The sequence below is a fragment of the Centropristis striata genome, chromosome 17 (genome assembly GCF_030273125.1).
Source record: "Centropristis striata isolate RG_2023a ecotype Rhode Island chromosome 17, C.striata_1.0, whole genome shotgun sequence".
NCBI lineage: Eukaryota > Metazoa > Chordata > Actinopteri > Perciformes > Serranidae > Centropristis > Centropristis striata.
Window position 1 is genome coordinate 22,973,708 of NC_081533.1, and position 19,913 is coordinate 22,993,620.

At 40.0% G+C, this 19,913-nt stretch overlaps 1 protein-coding gene across 1 annotated transcript in view; it reads right to left on the reverse strand.

Annotated features, from left to right (window-relative positions):
- The window catches only part of slc8a4b (solute carrier family 8 member 4b), a 118,684-nt gene that overhangs the window by 83,574 nt on the left and 15,197 nt on the right, over positions 1-19,913 (reverse strand). The window contains exon 2 of the mRNA XM_059355039.1: positions 4,516-4,593. The gene's annotated coding sequence lies outside the window, so the exon portion shown is untranslated. The remainder of the gene's footprint in view (positions 1-4,515; positions 4,594-19,913) is intronic.

Here is a 19,913-nt window from a genome sequence, read left to right on the forward strand (position 1 = left end):
TTTGTCTGGCCACTAATGCATTCATCTCTGGATAGCAGACGCGCTCGGGAGGTTTAATTTTAAAATGCTCTCAATCTAAGATTACCCATTACACTGTGACAAAGTGGAATCAATCCCGTAACCACAAGAGATTAAAGTAAATGAGGTAGAAAGTGAAATAAGATCACCTCAAGTTACTTTTGGAAAACTTTGCCTCTGAAATCAACCTCAGAAGCTGAGAAAAAGATTGGAATTTTAATACATAAGTCAGTTCCACAACGTTGGTCCAGACCGTAGACTGTATTCCTGTTGGGCATTTTGACTGTTGCCATCTTGTGTTTTGGGAGATAGAAGAGGCCATATGTGTAGTTACCAGCTAACAACTCTAAACTAGAAGGGCACTTGGAGAACGACGACCTCCGCCAAGGCCGCACCCTGTCTTGCAAACATTTGGATCCAATCCAAAACATAATCTGTTCTTCCTTGACCCATGCTCCACCCTCCCACCAAGGTTCATGAAAATCGGGCCAGTAGCTTTCCGCCAACTTAAAAAATAGGTTTGGAGATGTGACTGCGGAAGAACACAGTGTTCAGACAGTCCACGACTGAAACACTGCCAGTGGACATTTAAACCACAACAGAGGCAACACAGCCATATACATGGTTGGAAAAGATCTGATTTTTCCTCAAACACCTTACATTGCTCCTCGGAGAACTGTGACATTAATTAAAAATGTCTTTTTATAGCATCACCTCACTGTTTACACGCCTTTAAATGTAATGTTCTGACAAAACTGAAGCGCTTTCTTTAATTTAAAGAAAGCTTTTGGCCTGGGGGAAACCATCGATGATGTCTTGTTAAATGCCACAAGAAAATGAGAAATAGGAATTGAATCTATTCTGCACTGCGAATTATAACAGAGTCTCTTATTAAAAATGGCCAGTGCTGTCCGCAGCATGAGCAAAGACTTCAGCATATCCTCAGTGCAGAACTAGTCGATGCTGCTTCCATTCCTGAAAAGAGTTTTCGGCTGGACGCATGACGATGCAGAGACTAATTGTCCATTATGTAGGTGGGAGCGTCTGATCCCACCTCGTTCCTGTAATGATAATGGCTTCTCGCAGTTAGCTGTTAATTACTGCTGCTGCCCGCATGTGTCTGGGTGTGTGTGTGTGTGTGTTCGTTCATTATGCTGAGCACGCTCGATGAGTGTGTGCAGCCATGGGTGAAAGCACCCCTCTGCTGCAGAGAGACAAAGAGAAAAGCACAAAGTTAGATAGAGACTCGGACAAAAAGGTGAGTCCCTGAGTCACCCTGACTTTATGACTGGTTCGCCTGCACACACACACACACACACACACACACACTTATGAACACACACAAATAATTATGCCCGCACACATACAGAGTGTGTCTGGAGCACCGGTGTGGCGAGGTGATGTCAGAGCAGTTGATTTCAGCGGTCTGTACTTGACACCACCATCTGGCTTAGCTGCAGGGAACTAACAACACACACACACACACATAATGCTATAACACCACAAAATAACTCACTTTAACACACTCAAACAGCACAGATTGAGAATAAGCACTAGAATAAGCATTCGAATGCACACCCCGTTTCGATGGAAACACAGAAGAAACATTTACAGTAATTACAATTTCTGACACTGACACCATTTGCACACTTACTATTTATACACACGCGTTCCTACGCATGAATAATTTATTTATGTTCACATAAATTTGAAAATATCTAGCCTGAAATCAATTAAGATGCAGATGTCCTTTTCTCACACTGCACCCTAACAAATCTTCTCTTGCTTTTGCCCAGCAGTAAAATATATACGAGTCTCTGGAGCTCTTGACCAAGCCCTGCAATAAATTACTAGCACTGAAATATTAAATGCAGGCAGTTGAGAGAGCATAAACATCCAAATATGGGACTGTGGTGACTGCGAAGGTCTCTGCGCTGCACTTCCCAAAATCACTTGTCAATTAATGAATCAGTGTGGGTGGGACTGTCACACCCTTTCCAAGAAAATGCTTTTTTTGTAGGTGGCACTCTTTTATGATAATTAAAGGAGTAATAAAAGAGTTTATTATAAAGGAGTCATACTGGAGCTATAATTCCTCATGCTAAACAGTTTCTCCCAATCACATGACTTCTTGTATAGCAGAGGAAAACAGATCTTTGTCCCAGTTCCACACTTCATCACATTATGACAAAATTAAGTGTGTGATGTGTGATCAATGTATACTTTTAGGACTCCCTTAAATCTTGGCATTTCACCCCTGTGGTCGTAGTTTTGCAGGATACACCACATAATCTAGGTTACTACTTTTAACCCTGTTGTTTGGTTTGGAAGACATGTCTTCTTTTAAAAAACAGTCAAAGCTAGGACTACAAGCAGTACTGAACGGGCCCTCGCAGTACACGCGTGTCGGGGCATGCTGCCATCTGGGTGTGTGCGTTACAGGGGCCAGTCTATTAAGTACAATTTTGAGGTGCTTTTATGTACATTTTATGTAACTTTATACTTCTACTCCACTACATTTTGAGGCATATATTGTACTTTTTACTCCTCTACATTTAGCTGACAGCTTTAATTACTTTTCAGGTCAAGATTTAAAATGAAAAACATGATACATTTAAAATGATGATTGATTGAATGATGATTACTCATTTTTATAAATTAAACCACTTAAAAGTGTATTAGGTAGTTAAAATGAGTGGAGTGGAGTCTAGTCTTGGTTGCAGCCGTGCCATCAGTACAAGGAGCAAAAATCTAAGTCTATTTTTTTACAATAAAAAAATCATCTCTGTTTGAAGTTACAAAGAGGTGTGGGGTCTCCTGTAGGTTTAATCTTGGCATAAAGGCAAATATTAGTATAACTTTTTTGGTTATGGTTTTGCTAATTAGCCGAAAAGTGACGGAACAACCTAAAGGCGATGATAGAGTACAAGAGCTGCTCAGAGAAGAAACACTCACAGCCTTACAATAAATAAAATAAACTGTGAATATTGCTGAGACAGCTCAGAGGCAGTATTGGAAAACAAACAAGTATTAAATCTTTGAGAAACATTTTTGCTTGCTCAGTCCCACAAAAAAGCTGGCCTTCCATTCCTGTGAGGATTAAAGTGTGCACGAACCAACTGCTGTATCCCGCCTGTCAATAGCTTTGTTTCATACGAGCTGAATACGATGTGATGCTAAAATGACCTAGGCAACATGTGCACATCAAGTTCGGTTTTGTGCCACTCTCCTGACATCCTGGAGTCAGAAAAAAGTGAAGCAGTAAATGTGAAAATCTTTAAAACTGAACATTTGCACCCTCTCTTTCATACCATATCAATCAGCATGGGGCAACAAAATGGACATCTCCATAAAAATGTCACAGCTTATTACTTTAACCTTCATCTGGAGAAGGTTGATTAAGCACAGTTTTTTTCATCGAACTTCACAGTCACAGTTCTGCATTGCCGGCCTCAGTTAGGACTTTAAAGTCTTGTTGAAGGGCAGTGTCCTGGTGGCTGCTGAGGGAGAGCAAACTGTGTCTCTCTCTCCCTATAGAGACACTTCAGCCTCTCCCGGGATTTAAACTGACAACTTCGCGGTCATAGCCTCACCTTATTAAACATTAGGCCCCGGTCGTCCCTGAGAGAATGACTTTTGTACTACCATATTACCATATAGGAATAAATGTAATGCTCCATATATGACTGTACACACTAGAAAGCATTTACTGGACTGTCATATATGAAGAACTGTTGTGTGTGTATAGTTCTTCTTCGGCTCCATTCAGCCGTGAATGTGATTTGAGGAGCACTTCCACACAGTGTACATGTACCCTAAAGGTGGTTAAAATGATGTGAGGGACCTGTGTTTCAGTCCTTAATGTAGATCTTGTCAGATTAGATGAGACAGAATGTCTCTGACATCTACACGGTGCTGATGAGCTGAGGTCAAAGCATACTGAGGGCAAGGACTGATCATACAGCATGTGCTGGTTGTCAAACACACACACACACGAGATAAAAAATACATATCAAGGATTACCAATACACTGAAACAAGTGTATATTTTTGCTCTTTAAAGTCTGGGAAAAGTAAAATAGAGATTTGTATGAAAGCATATTTTACAAGGTACAAAACAATAGCTGAAAACATGTAAAAATACTTAAAACTATATATGACTGAACTTTGGATTAAGACCATTAAACTGTTTTTCTTAATTTCTGTGTTCGGGATTTTTTGCGCTGTGTCTAAAATAACTGGAGCTTCCTTATCATAAATCCGCCCCCAACACTTTATAAGTATCGTTGGCAACAGCGGTTAACATTGATACATTGATACATATTGATATCGTCTGCTGAAGCTAACGTTAATGGGTTAAGTGCTCACTGCTGTTATATTTAAGAAGGAGTTTTTTTTTAAGTAATGCATGCTTCTGTTTAGCCCTTGTGGCAATACTCATGCAAACTACCCAGATCATCCTCTAGAAGCTCTATAAAGTTGTTGTTATGGCACCTACCTCGTGCTGCTTCCCAGCATTGGACGCTTGATGGGCGTTAGTCTGTGTTGATAGATGATTGACAGGTGCTCTTTTCCCCTGAAACAGGAAACAAATACACAATGAAACATTTACCCAGCTTCGTTTAACTATTGACGACATAGTTATTACATTTTTTTGCACCAAAAAAAATAAAACATACAGATTACACTTTCTCACAATCACGCAAACCCTGCACCGGACCAGTTTCTTCAGAGCAAATCCGTGGTGATGTTGGCAACCCACCAGATCTTTATTGAAACACGGACGCAGACTTGTTTGCATGCTTATGGGATGACTTTTTCATGTCAACACTGTGTAATAATATTTGACTGGAATTTCTCCAGGACATTGCACTTTGGCCTGGCACCAAAACTGACTCTTTCCTGTTTTCTTCCCATTTTCAGTTTTCTCCTTTAAAATAAACCTTCTCTCTTCAAGGAAAAAATGTCATGTCAAGACATTTGCTTTTTCCCTCTGTTTTTCCTCTCCACTTCTAATCATCTTAAACAAATTTCATATCTCATTTTCTCTTAATGTTATCTCTCTAAGTCACCATTATACTAATCTTCCTGATGCCACCTTTCTCCCTCATTCCACCTTTTCTTTTCTCTATTTCCCGCCTCCTTACAGTGCACGTCTCTCCTCCTCATAACAGTTTGAGTCATATCGTTATTCTACGTTGCTTTGATCTCTTTTTTTCACTATTGTCCTTGTTTGTTCTCTCCCTCTTTCTGCATCAATTTCTCTGCTAAAGCCTCACTTAATCCATTGCAAACTTGTGCAGGATTTTCTAAAAAATTACCCTGGTTAGAATCAGTGTTATTCTTCATTAAAGAGCTGCTCTGTTCTATTCTTTATCTCCAACATAATGGTTTCCATCTATTCGTTACACCTTACAAAGTCATTATAATGTTCTAATTAGGTTTAATCTTGTCCCACACTCCATCTCCACAGTAATCATCCATCCGTCCTCCACCTCCTGCAGCCTCCACTGTGCAGCAGCCTCTCATCTCTGTTCATCTCTACAGCTCTTTTCACCTCTTTTACCTCTCACTCCACCTCTCACCTCTATCTGTCATCTACATTTTCACTCCGACAGTCATCAGTCTGCAGTCAGTCATCTTAATGTTGCAACGCTGTCCTCACTCCATCACTCTCCTCTTTTATTTGCTTCCATCGTTGTGTCTCTGTTTCATTAGTTTCTTTTCACCATTCTTCCTTCCATCCCTCAGCCTCGTCCACCTGCCATGCATTTCCTATTGCTGTCTCTACCCCGAATGACAATGTCGCCTTGCGACTTCTGCATCTTTCAATTTTTCTGTCATTTTAAACTGCTCACTTGTCTTTTTTCTATATTTCCTCTCTCACTCTCTTACATCCCAACTTGTCTAACTTCCCTTTCCGTCTCTCTGACTCGATTGATTTGCACTTCCACAAATGCAATAAAACAGCACCATCTGCACACGTGCAGCAGCTTTGGAACATGGCTGCAAATTAGACAGAGGGAAAGTCGAGATCAGCTAAACTAATTAAGCCAACACTGGAAACCATTGATTAAAAACCGGGGAAGTAATTCCTCATTAAATACATTTCATATGCAAACTGTAATGGAAATTTTTCAGCACAGCACACAAAAAAAGAACGGACCATGGAAACAACCAAAAAACCAAAGAATTAAAAAGCTAACAAACCAGGCAACGAACCAAACATCAACTGTTTAAAAGAGTAGACATAGTCCCCATGACGTTACCCACTGGTTTGTGGACGACCGTTTTGAAGCCTTTTTTTCTGGTTTGTTATGCTTGTCACCATCTTGGTTTTTTGGAGCCAGAAGTGACCGTATTTGGATAAGATGGTTGAGCAAGGAAGCAGCTAATGCTAGTGCTAGCTGGGTAGCTTGGTTAGCAAGGTTCTAGCTGACTTCTAAGAGTGTCTTTTAATGCAACTGAAAACTGGACAAGACATTTTAGACAGCCAAAATGTTATGATTTACTTTCCTGAACTGACAGCACGCTGTGAAAGTTTTAAAGGTAGACACATGCTATGGCTAAAACTAGAGATTGAGACCCTAAACTCATTATGAGAATCTTTACTGAGAAGAGAGAAGTAAGGTCATTTTCTCATAGATTTCTATAAAACCTGACTTTTTTTGCAACCAGTGGAGCACTTCCACAATGGCTTCACTTTTCAGACCCGGAGGCTGCCGCTCAGAACCAAAGAATAAACTCTGAAAAGAAGTACCAAAATAACTAAAAAATTTAGAAAAAGAAGCGACTAACAAAGAGCCAAAATTCCAAAGAATCAAGCAACAAACCAATTAATCAAAGAAAGAAGGAAAGGCAGAGAGCGCAACGTCATCCATATTGCATGCACTTAGCAGCTAATGAAAAAGACATTTTTAATTATTCTGCCCCAATCATGTTTGAAGGACGTTTTTTTTGCTCCGACTTACCTCTTGCCCCCTGAGGGAATGCATTTCAATTACCTACTCATGTATTCATTATTGATCCCGTGGTGAACCAATGCAAGGATCTGGATAATGATCAGAGCCATGATCCATATGGCGAGAGCCTGCTTCGAATAAAAGCACCACACACATTCAGTGGCTATTAGAAAGGAGTTGAAGGGTTATTTCATTAAACCTGTGAGAGCTTAAATGACTTTTGACCTGCAGACAATGAGCTGGCCAGCATATCCCTTTCTGTTTTAACTTTAGTCTCTCTGTATCTTTGTCCCTTTGACTCTTTTCTTTAATTCAATTCATGACATTGGTATAAATTATGCATGAACAATATCAAAATTGCACAAATTCAACTCTGAAATTAAACATTAATGTCATTTCCTTCTCTCTGCCTTTCTCTCTCTCTCTTTTTCTGTCTCTCGCTCAGCATCTACACTGTACACACACACACACACACATACACACACAAATGAACGGTGTGTGTGGATCTATTGTGAAGCATCAATGTGCGGCGAACCGAGGGTATTCCAAAGGTCAAACACAAACATTGAGCACACTTTATACAGTCACACACCAGCGCACACGCGCACACACACGCACACAAGCACACACACACACAGCCTCCATATGCAATGCACTGTTTGACAACACAGAGACACAAAACTTATGTGACACAACAGAGATGCAAAAAAAACATTAAAAAAAACACAAACACATGGCTGAAATGTGAAATGCTCACATATGCAAGACGAGAACAAACACACACACACACACACACACACACACACACAGTCACACCTCTGAGTGTGTTGCAGTCTTGTCTAAATGGTGTTGTATTGAGTCGAGGGTGACTGAGTGACTCACTGTTGCAGCTGACTGCTTATTTGGCTGTCTGCATCGCCAATAGACACACAAACAGAGAGAGTCAATAACCTGTGCACGCTCACAAACCCCCACACACACACACACACACACACCTAATGACTAGGCACCAAATGTTTTAAAAGGTGTGTAAGTCGGCTGAGGGGATGACTCATAGCTGTCTTCAGACACTGTTCACAACTGGTAGTATGTTGCTCAGGGTCCTTGTGGAGTTATTTTGGAGTTAGATATCACGGCTTCAGGGGGAACCTGTTGTCCCTCAACATGTTTATCATGTTTACTTTTAACAAGCTTAAGTAAAGGTGACCTTTTATATATAGAATGTTACAATATGAAATGTTCATATTAAACATCGCCAAAGCTTCAAATGAGATAAATGTATGTAAAAGTAGCAAAAAACAAGCCAAAACTCAGTTGCCTTCAATGAGCACACTTGTATTAATGTGGGATGTTGTTAATCTCCATAGTAGCATTTTGTTTTGGTAAAGGCATTTTTTAAACTTGACCTCACTGTATAAAATGAGCTGCTGTGACCTCTAGGGTAATCACAGCCTCATGAAACTTTACAGCCACAAACTAGAGACCTAGAGGGAGCATTCAGTATGGTCATCTTAGGTATATTGACAATCATGGGTTTCTCAGCAGTTTCCAGATAAGAATTGCTCACCATCCAATTGGCAAAAATGCAATTCTTGCAAAAATATCCACAAAATATCCAAAGTGTTTTATACGAAATAACAGCCTGGATTTTTCTGTGGTGTTCCTCAAGACTGTGAGTGTCTTGATGTGACATTTTGGAAGTTTTTTTTCAAGCTTTAAATATATTAACAGGTTAATCTTTGACAGAGCGACACATCTCCTGGCCCCATAAAAAATGATTTTCAGCTGTTATATTTGTCTATATACAGTTTATATTAAAATATTATCAGTTGTCAAAATGTTGCCAGCAATGCTAATGAAAACTGGAACCATTCTCCACCTCCTGCTCCTTTTTGGCCCCCGCGCCCGCAGGAGCACTCAATATCAGCAGCCAGGCGGGTCGGCTGATGACAGGTCTGACTGCAAGTCATCTTGTGTTGATGTCTTTGCTTCAACAAGACCAGGAGGCTTAACTGGCTGACAGCAGCCCGCTCAATTTCTAATCACACAGACGTGTGTGTTTTCTGCTGAGTCACTGCTGTTTGCTTAAAGTGGAAACTATCTTGTATGGATTTTAAATTATTTTTTAAATAAAAGCTATCGTTTAAATGCCTTTTTTAACGAGACATCTCTATTAATTTGCTTCTCATTGTTCTTTTGAAGAATCTGTAGTCCCTCACAATAGTGGTTGTAGCATGTGTTGCTCTGTCAGATGTCATTTAAGGAGACTGAGTGCTCGTGATCTTGCCACCGGCACCAAACAAGCCAGCACTGTCACAGTCAGCAGCAGAGCCAGAGACAAAAGCTTCACATCACAGCCTTCACTTACTCCAAACACAACATGTCTGTGCAGTCTGTCAGAGGAGAAGAAGTAAACCAGCCAACAAACAACAAAATAAGCCAAGGAACTGCAATGTGAATCAACACCGGGTGTTTAATGTGACGTGCCACAAAAAACAATCACACAAAACGATGAGCCAGAGTGTCAGGTTCTATTTTCGTTCCAAAGGTCACGTCCAAAAGCTTATTACTGCTTGAGAGTCAGAGCAGTTGGAAAACATGATTTATATTCCACCACAACAACACCACCACCACTCTGGAGCTGTTATGGATTTTGTCCAAGTTTCAAATCCCCATCCCTGCTGAGAGCAATATCAACCCCCCAATCCCCCAATCCCCTACCCAGCACCTTCAGGAGTACTTTGATTTAATGTCTTCCAGTCTGGTGCAGCAGGGAAGAATCTCAACCAATTTTCAACCATTGAACATGAGCTCCAGACTCCCTGATAGACAGCATCCGACAATCAACACTTGAATCCTGACAGCACTGAGTGACCTGAGAATGAACTCATTGAAATAAAGCCACCAAAAATGACAAAATTAAGCTGAACTGGTGCAACTTGGCTCCAACTCAGGTTATGTAATGTAAAAATGGACTAAAGTGCGGAACACACACCAAAACCTTTATATCGACTCAGTGGATAAAAACAAGACAAATGGAAGAAAGACGACTGCCAACGGGGGAAAGTAACTTCAACTGGCCAACAACACTTGGCAGCTGCAACTATCCAAAACACAAATCACTCTCCTGACTACTGGAGTGGCATGACTCACTGGAATATTGGTTTATTGGCAAAAACTAAGAGTCTGTAATAAATACAGAGATAAACGTATTGATAGAATTACGACAGTCCTTTGAGTTTAAACCTCTGAACCCCACAAGGTGTCAGTGGATTTGAAAGAGTTTTCTTTTTCTTTCTTTTTTTTTTTAAATCGTCAAAATTATACAATTTATCACAACTAGAAACTATAAAAACAGAAATTATCCTGACCTTGAACAATTCTTGTGACAAAAAAAATCACATGGAAGCATAAAAATAGTGATACATAAAAATAATTTTATTCCACTTCTCATATAAAATTTTGCCAAAAATAAACCGTCCATACTAACCAAATACATTATGAAAATAAAAATCATTAATTATGTGTAACTCAGCACATCTGGGAACCGATTAATGGCTTTTCTGGGACCAAAAATCAGATGAAAAAAATTAAATAATATTTTGACTGATCTGCAGGACCCAAGGACAAGCAGAGGTTTTAAAGATGTAAATAGTTTGATATTTAAAAGCATGTGGAGACCCGTTTTCTGATATTTATTAAATTTGAGGGCATATTCTATTCGCTACAATTCCTGATGCAAAAAAAAGCTAAACATTTTTGCAATAAACAACAGCTCAGAAATGGCCCACATAACAGTACTTGAGGAGGGAAAAGCAAGTTGGCTGCTAATTATGCCTTAAAGTAAAAATTAAAAAAAAGTTGTGTAGTGCAGTAAATTGTATTGCCTTTTAACAGTGATACATTTGTGCCTTTCTAAATAACAAATCAACAAAAGGAACCAATTCGTTAGAAAGAAAACCAGCTTTGAGGTATATTAACTATAACTATATACATATTAACTTCTTAAATCCACCTGACTGCTGGCGTGGAAGGGAATAAGGAGACTGGTCTCCCCTCAAAAACAACAATATACGGCGTATGTACATGCAGCAAAATAAGACTGACATTTTCCGCCGCCATCTTGCGGATGTAGTAGGAATGATCAATGGCGTTGTTGTCCCATGTGAAAAAAAAAAAGAATTACTTTTTGCGAAATTTGCGTAACTTCTGTGGTTCAGAGTTTGTGAATTACGTTTTTTGGCTCACCTCACCCTTATAACTACTTCATTTTTACATTTTTATTTATTTACTGTTCAAACTATCTTTTATAATGCCTTACCAGGAAGTTTTTTGCCCTAAAGCTAGGCGAGTGGTTTTGCAGCCTAAATTCACAGAAACTGCAGCCATACATGTACGTACAATGCGTGTGCAATTTTTAGAATGCTCCGCTTTGCTCTGTACACTGAGCCTCGAAACACTAACTTGAGAAACGCTCATTTGTGTTGTTATGGTGGTATTGACAAACGGTCTATTCTGTCATTTAGGTTGGAGAACATGTTGGAATAGGTTTCAAGTTAGACCAAAAACACTTTTTTGAGCCATGTTTAAACTGATTTAGTTTAGATTGTGTTTTAGCCATATCCTAAAAAAGCACATTTTCGGAAACTAGAGATGTTAACTTTCCAATGAAGCCTCATACATTTTGGCCTCACAGTTATTCTGTTAAAAGCCAGTGGCTGGCAAGTGGATTTTGGTTAATGTTTGTGATGTAAAGCAGCCAGCTCTGCCTGGCTCCCTTTCCACCTGTGAATAAAAAAAGAGTGATTCTTTAAATAATGATGTAGCATCTCACCTCTCTTACTGTGTTATGCTTTGGCTGGTATGAAAGTGTGTTTATATAACCCCCTCAGGGTGACAAGTGCACATACATACACAATGAGCCGCAGGGACACACACACCATAAATGAATCATGTAGCGTACGCTCCAATAACATTATAGTTCCCATCTGCTCTCACTTAAAGACATCTTGAACTGTTCTCACCTGCTTTACAGTACAGAAACACACACACACACGCACACACACACACACACACACACACACACACACACACACACACACACACACTTGAGCTCTGCATTTATGCAGCCTACATAACCAATCCATATTACCTCGTAATGCCGATGCCCCCGGAACACATGCACAGATGTAGCAGTGCTCTGTTAACAATGTAACTCCACCCTGAGGGGGTTACACACCTGTCACAGCTCCCAGCAGACAATCACTCACTCTGGTTCACCCACACACACACACAATGACACACAAACACACACACACATGCAATCACTCAGAATCCAGCAGCACATCCCGCAGCAATGAAATCTAAGCATCAGTGAGTGTGCATCAGCAGTATGTCACATCTAATAATATCTAATACAGTACTGAATATAAATGGCTGTATAGTGGAAGAGAATGGGAACATAATCTCCCAGTGTGTGTGTGTGTGTGTGTGTGTGTGTGTGAGTGTGTGTGTGTGTGAGAGAGAGAGAGAGAGAGAGAGAGAGAGAGAGAGAGAGTTAAACCAAGAAAGAGAAAGGGAGAGTCGAAAATGAGTCCAATACTGTTGCCATGGTGATTAATGAGATACAAAAGTCTTTCACGTTATCATTACGGGTATGAGTGGAGTGGGTGATTGTGTGCGTGTGCGTGCGTGTGTGTGACAGAGCGAGAAAGAGACAAGAGAAATGAGAAATCCTCTGTGAAACGAGCTCGACCCGAGCCCCCCGGCTGCTTTTCTATCTTTGGATCGATAATGTTTTCTTGCGCCCAACTGGGACGCCGTTTGACAGTGAGGGTGAAGGAGGTCAATAAAAACACACAGCATGTATACAGAAGATTTGAGAGTAAATCTGAGTGAAATCAACTCTCTGGCTGCCTGTCGTTTCTCTTTCAAAATATGAATTAGAGTGCTTCTTCTGACCAGCAGCAGCTCCGGGCAGCTCAGATCTGAGAGCAGAGAGGAGTTCAGCAGGGGACAGAGGTAGCAGTGAGGTTAGAGGAGTATGTGTGGGCTTGTGACTGGAGGGTTGCCAGTTCAAATCTAATGACGGGCTTGCTGAAATGTGACTGAAGTTGTGGTGCCTTCGAGCAAGGAATCCAACGCTCTTAAAGACTGCAGTTGTACTCGTCGGCTCTCGTGTGAAACTGTGAGAAACATAGTCGGCAGCAGATTCCCTTGTTTTAAAAACTGCTTTCAGAACCACAGTGATGATGCTGCTGATTGTCCTTGTTATTATAATACATTTTAGATTGATCTCAGAGGCACTCCCTGTTTTCCAATTACAGCACAAGCTATAAAAGTCAACTCAAAGAAACTTTTGTTGAAGATCAATACATGATCCTCTAGGTGCGAGACAGAGCAGTTTTCAAAACATTTCTTTGTTGGATTCAAGTGCTACAAGCACCTCCCAAAGCAGTCACTTTTCACAACTGCATTTTCAATAATGAAAAAAACATAAAGCTGCCAAACCGTTGAAGAGATTACGGCACGCAAGCTTCAAGTCTCTCCAATTTGATTTCCATACGACACTGAAATGAGCTGTAAGTAATGGCTTCCCAAAAGCCATCAATCTAAAAACCTAAAGTCGCACTACTCTATATTTTATTATGAGCAATAGGTCAAATCACTATGTGTAATGTGAAAGGTACTGTTCACAGGGATGCACAAGGAATTATCACACTGCAGTGCCCCTGAGCTCTGCAGAGCATGTTAGCTTCTTTTGGTCTCACTGTTTTGTTTTCAGGGCCACGACTTCTCTGTTTTCAGTACCGTTTCCAGTCGCAGCAGGCAGCTGTTTTTAGCAACAACAACAACAACAAAAAAATGTAAACTATAGACTACCTGCTCAGTACCAAATGTCAGACAGGCATATTTGGTGTTAAGCTGGCAAAGAGCCACAGATTTTTGTCAAAAAAGATGTTAGAGACTAAAACCAAGCTAAAAGGAGAGTGACTTTTGGCTTTCCAGAAACAAGACTCCAAGTAAATACTAATGTCGCTCTGTATGTGCTAGATATAATATGTAACATTTCACAAAAACACAAAAACTGAAGGTGATGTCAGATGTTTTGTTTACAGCTTGTTCCACTGCCAATGGCCAAAAAGTAAATGACTGCAGCTTTAATGAGCTCAAAGCAAATGTTGTAACAAAAATACATTTCAATTTATAAACTATGTCATCTTCAGCAGGCTGTTCTTATATATTGTTTGTAGTTAAACCTACAAAAAGTAAAACACTTTAATTCAAAGATTGTAAGCCAAGAGGTACAGCTTGATGTTTGTTGTTAGGTGGGTAGGAAATAAGGAAGTAAGGCCATATAGTAGGAAGAGCGAGAGTTGGTGGCTCCAACAAAACCAGGACCTTGGCCCAACGACCTAACGAAGTAGATCCGTTTCACAAGCTAAGTTAACCACATGCTTAAGACAGCGATAGGGCGACCAGTTCACAACCTTAAATAGAATGATCATCTTTAGTAAGATATCATACAAATCATTCTTGATGATAGGCAAACTCCAGCGTTGGTTTTCAATCTACACTACTGCTTGGTAGATTGGGGTCACTTAGAAATGTCCTTCATTTTGAAAGAAAAGCACATTTTTTAATTAAAATAACATACATACAGTCTAGACATTGTTAAATGACAATTAAAGCTGGAAACAGCTGATTTTCATATGAAATATCTATTATATATTGTCAGCAACCATCACTCCAGTGTTCCAGTTAATCCATGTTTATAGTCTTGAAAGGCTGATAGATCATTAAAACATAAAATAATCCTTCCTCAGGCTGGCAGAGTATCTAGAGGTAAAGTTGGAGATTAGTACAGGTTAAAATGATTATTTCTACCCTTGTCAATGTCTTTTCTATATTTTCGATTCATTTTGTAACTCATTTAATGAATAAAACAGTTTGTTTTCATGGAGAACAACACAGACTTTTTCTGGGTGACCCCAAACTTTTAAACGCTAGTGTATAAAGACATTTCAGAATATTTCTAAATAGACAATAGGGAGCTAAAATTAAGAATAATGTGAAAATAAAAGACAATTATGAAGCAATTGGTTCAAATAGATTAAAGTCAAGGCATCCCTGTAGCACCACATGTACTATGACTCAGTCCTCAGCAGCAGCCTAGGTTGTATTTTTTTTTTTTTTTCGAAAAAGCTAAAAAAAAAAAAAATCAAAGAAAACAATTATAACAACTACAGGAAGTATTGACGATTGGCCCACTATTCACACTGATAAAGAGCCTGTCGGTTGCAATTTCTCACATCCCTATAACATGCCTCTGTGCATGTGCTTCCCAAAGTCCAATTAGGAATTTCTTGCTTCTACAAATGGGTAAAATTACGGCTGGTCAATCGATCAGCGGATCCAGAGGTCGATGTGACCTAAATGAGGCAGGCATGAGAGAGCTTTTGAAGCCTTCGACCCTCGCCCGACATCCTTCTTAACCGGCAGATCTCAGAATAACAAGCATTCATTACACCGGCAATCACACAATCAGCTGCACACACACTTTTATGTTCTCTCAGGCAACAAAAAAAAGCACTCACAGGTTTGTTCTCTACTACTTTTATGTGTATGCATGTTAGCTGTGTGTACTCCTGTGTGTGTCATTTAAATGTGTGGGTGTCCGTGTGCAATTTCAGAGAGAATGCAATGCACAACATTTACTTGTAGTCTTTGAAGCCAGTAATTGGCAACAGGCTCATTGTGAGGGTGTGGAGATGCATAGATGTGATGCCTGCATGCGTCTGTGCCTCTGTATCTGTGTGTTTTGGTGCTTAATATCTACTTTGATCCATGTAAAAGCATGTTTGAAGCTGCGATTGAGATCCAAACAAGTGACAGATACAACACGGTGTCATGCTGGTAATGGCAGAGAGGAGAAGAGGGAGCAGGGTGTTAGGAGAGAGAAAGGAAAGGAAAGGAAAGGAAAGGAAAGGAAAGGAAAGGAAAGGAAAGGAAAGGAAAGGAAAGGAAAGGAAAGGAAAGGAAAGGAAAGGACAGGAAAGGAAAGGAAAGGAAAGGAACGGAGCAGACGATAAGAGGAAATGGCAATACAATACAGAGAAGGAAATGAGAAAAGTGTCAGTGGGCCCTCTAGGCTGTGAAGGCCAGAGAGGTTTGTTGGAGTATCAGCAGACAGATGAATGGTGAAGTGTGTATGAATGTTTCATTCTACCACTAGATTAGGCCTACATTAGAGAATGAACTTAATGAACATAGCCCTGGGGATGGAGGTTAATAACTACTCTGCATGATCATGATCAGAGATCAGAGGAAAAAATAACTGAATGGACCCAGTGGAAAAGGACTCTGCCTGTGTGTTAATGATCACTCCACATCAACAGTAAAACTGTCTGAAAGTACGAGCCAAAGTCAAACTTAGACTCAAAAACATATACATGGGATGAAAACTTGATTTAACCTTTTTTTAGCATTGGGTTCTTACACAGTAGTGTTCAATATAATAGCAGTCCAATGTGACTAACCAGATTAATCCAGGTTTTTAGTATATTTTTTAATTGCTACATGACAAACAAGTTACCAGTAGGTGCAGTAGATTCTCAGAAAACCAACAAGACCCAGCATTCGTGATATGCAGCTCTTAAGGCTGTGCAATTGGGTAATTAGTTGAAAGGGGTGTGTTAAAAAATATAGCAGTGTCTGCCGTTGACTTTACAAACACAAAACTATTTTGTACAAACTTGTTTTCCCTAGGATTTAGCAATCCTGTGAATCACTAATATTTAGTTGTATGACCACAGTTTTCTATAACTGCTTCACATCTGTGTGGCATGGAGTCAACCAATTGTGGCACCTTTCAGCTTTTATTCCACTCCAAGATTCTCTAACAACATTCCACAATTCATTTACATTTCGTGGTTTTGCTTCAGAAACAGCATTTTTGATGTCACCCCACAAGTTCTCAATTGGATTAAGGTCCACTCCATAACATCAATGTTGTTGTTTTGGGACCAAGATTTTGCTCATTTACTAGTGTGTTTGGGGTTATTGTCTTGTTGAAACACCCATTTCAAGGGCATGTCCTCTTCAGCATAAGGCAACATGACCTCTTCAAGTATTCTGACATATGCAAACTGATCCATGATCCCTGGTATGTGATAAATAGGCCCAACACCATAGTAGGAGAAACATGCCCATATCATGATGCTTCACTGTCTTCACTGTGTACTGTGGCTTGAATTCAGAGTTTGGGGCTCGTCTCACAAACTGTCTGCGGCCCTTGGACCCAAAAAGAACAATTTTACTCTCATCAGTCCACAAAATGTTCCTCCATTTCTCTTTAGGCCAGTTGATGTGTTCTTTGGCAGATTGTAATCTCTTCTGCACATGCCTTTTGCGGGGACTTTGCGGGGGATTCTTGTAAATAGATTAGCTTCACACAGACGTCTTCTAACTGTCACAGCACTTCCAGGTAACTCCAGACTGTCTTTGATCATCCTGGAGCTGATCATTGGCTGAGCCTTTGCCATTCTGCTTATTCTTCCATCCATTTTGATGGTTGTGTTACGTTTTCTGCCACATGTCTCTGGTTTTGCTCTCCATTTTAAAGCATTGGAGATCATTTTAGCTGAACAGCCTATAATTGTTTGCACCTCTTTATAAGTTTTCCCCTCTCCAATCAACTTTTTAATCAAAGTACGCTGTTCTTCTGAACAATGTCTTGAACGACCCATTTTCCTCAGGCTTTCAAAAAGAAATGCATGTTCAACAAGTGCTGGCTTCATCCTTAAATAGAGGCCACCTGATTCACACCTGTTTTTTCACAAAATTGATGACCTCACTGATTGAATGCCACATTGCTATTTTTTGAACACACCCCTTTCAACTAATTGCACAGTTGCACAGCCTTAAGAGCGTGTATATCACGAATGCTGGGTCTTGTTGGTTTTCTGAGAATCTACTGCACCTACTGGTACCTTGTTTGCCATGTGGCAATAAAAAATATACTAAAACCTGGATTAATCTGGTTAGTCACATTGGACTGCTATTATATTGAACATTACTGTATAAAGACAATATTTTCAGTTTTGGATATTTCACATGAGGGATCTCTGTGTTTGTGTTGTTTTCCTGTGTTATTTTTACTGGTTTGAAGTCAGCGGGGTTCTGTTCGGGAAAGGTGGTGTTTTCATGCATAATAAATAATAACTTTGGATGTTTTTTTCTGAAGATTAAGTTTTATTGTATGAATATATAATAATTTGATGGGGGGGCCCCCAGAGAAAGCCCAGATGCTTGAGGGATTATATGCCCTAAGAACGCCTCAGGGTCCCCCAGGAAGAGCTGGAAAAAGTTGCTGGGGAGAAGGATGTCTAGAATACCTTGCTAAACCTGCTACCATGACGACCCAGCCACGGATAAGTGGATGAAAATGGATGGAATGAATGGATTTGCAGCAAAGTTTTCGGGTACTTTAATCCAAGGGATTTCCTACAGTGGACTACACTGAGTATGTAGACATATACAGAAGCAAGAACGTGGTTACCTGCATAACCCCATCTCTCTGAGTGGTTCACTGTGGGATATATCCCTTAACATATTCAAAATGACCACAAAGTCTCAACAACAAAAACTGAACATTATAATGACTGTTATTAAAATAAATTGGCTTGGTGTAGCGGCAGCTAGCAACTGAGATTATGATTACATATATTTTGGGATAAAACTGTCTTAGATCCGACACAATATGCATGTTTCCAAGCTTTATGCCGACTGTCACACCAATGGCAGTTCAAAGGCATGTATTCACTCTTTAATATAAAAGCCTTCATAATCTGGCTGTGCTGTGGTGTCACCACCTGCCCCCTGTCTTTATTATATCTATTTTGTAAAACATATCCAGCATCCGCATCAGAATTATACCACGACATAATAGCACGATACTCAATTCTAAATGACTGGGTGTCCAGCAATGTCATATAATGTTATGTATACTAGGAGAAGGTGTTTAATCAATCTTTTTTTGTTTTATCATGAACTATCATGTGATGTCGTGTGTGATTTGCATGCATGTCTATACCAATATATTTAATTTATCACTGTATCCAGGTGTTTAATGAGCTACAAACATATAGAAACTGACCCTCCGTGCAGCTGTGGACTGCATGCTGTGATAGTGTAAGCCTGCCTTTAACTGGCATTGGCAGTTTGACAAGTCTCGAACTGTAGCTTTAGATAATCCTCACAATGTAATGTATGCAATCTCATAATGCATATTACACGTATGGTATTACGCAACACACAATCGATGTAATCTTCCTCCGGCTTTCTATGGATAGAAAGTCATGGATATGTTTTGTTGATGCACACACACACACACACACACACACACACACACACACACACACACACACACACACGCACTCTGCTCTCCCCAAGCGCAAGTCATATTGCAGATGTTCATATCCAGTATCTGCCAGGCTCCGTTTGTTTGTTTTTGCTTCTGTGTGTGTGTGTGTGTGTGTGTGTGTGTGTGTGTGTGTCTATGTGTGTGTGTGTGTGTGTGTGTGTGTGTGCGCTTGTATGATGTTGAGAGGTTCTGGCAGCACGGTGCTCAGACTTCCGTCCCTTGCTAATGTCACACAGAGAGGATAGCGGATAGCCTGAGGGGGAGCTAGCTAGCTTAAACACATAAACACACATAAACACACACACACACACACACACACACACACGGTTATCATGCATACATAAATGAATATGAACATTGAGAATGAACATTTAAACTCAGCATACTTACAACAGCAAACTATGCTTCCACGCAGGCTGTTCTATAGTGTTCTTTCACTCGTATGGATTTGTTTTTGCTACAATGACTTGGTGACATACACACACACACACACACACACACACACAAACG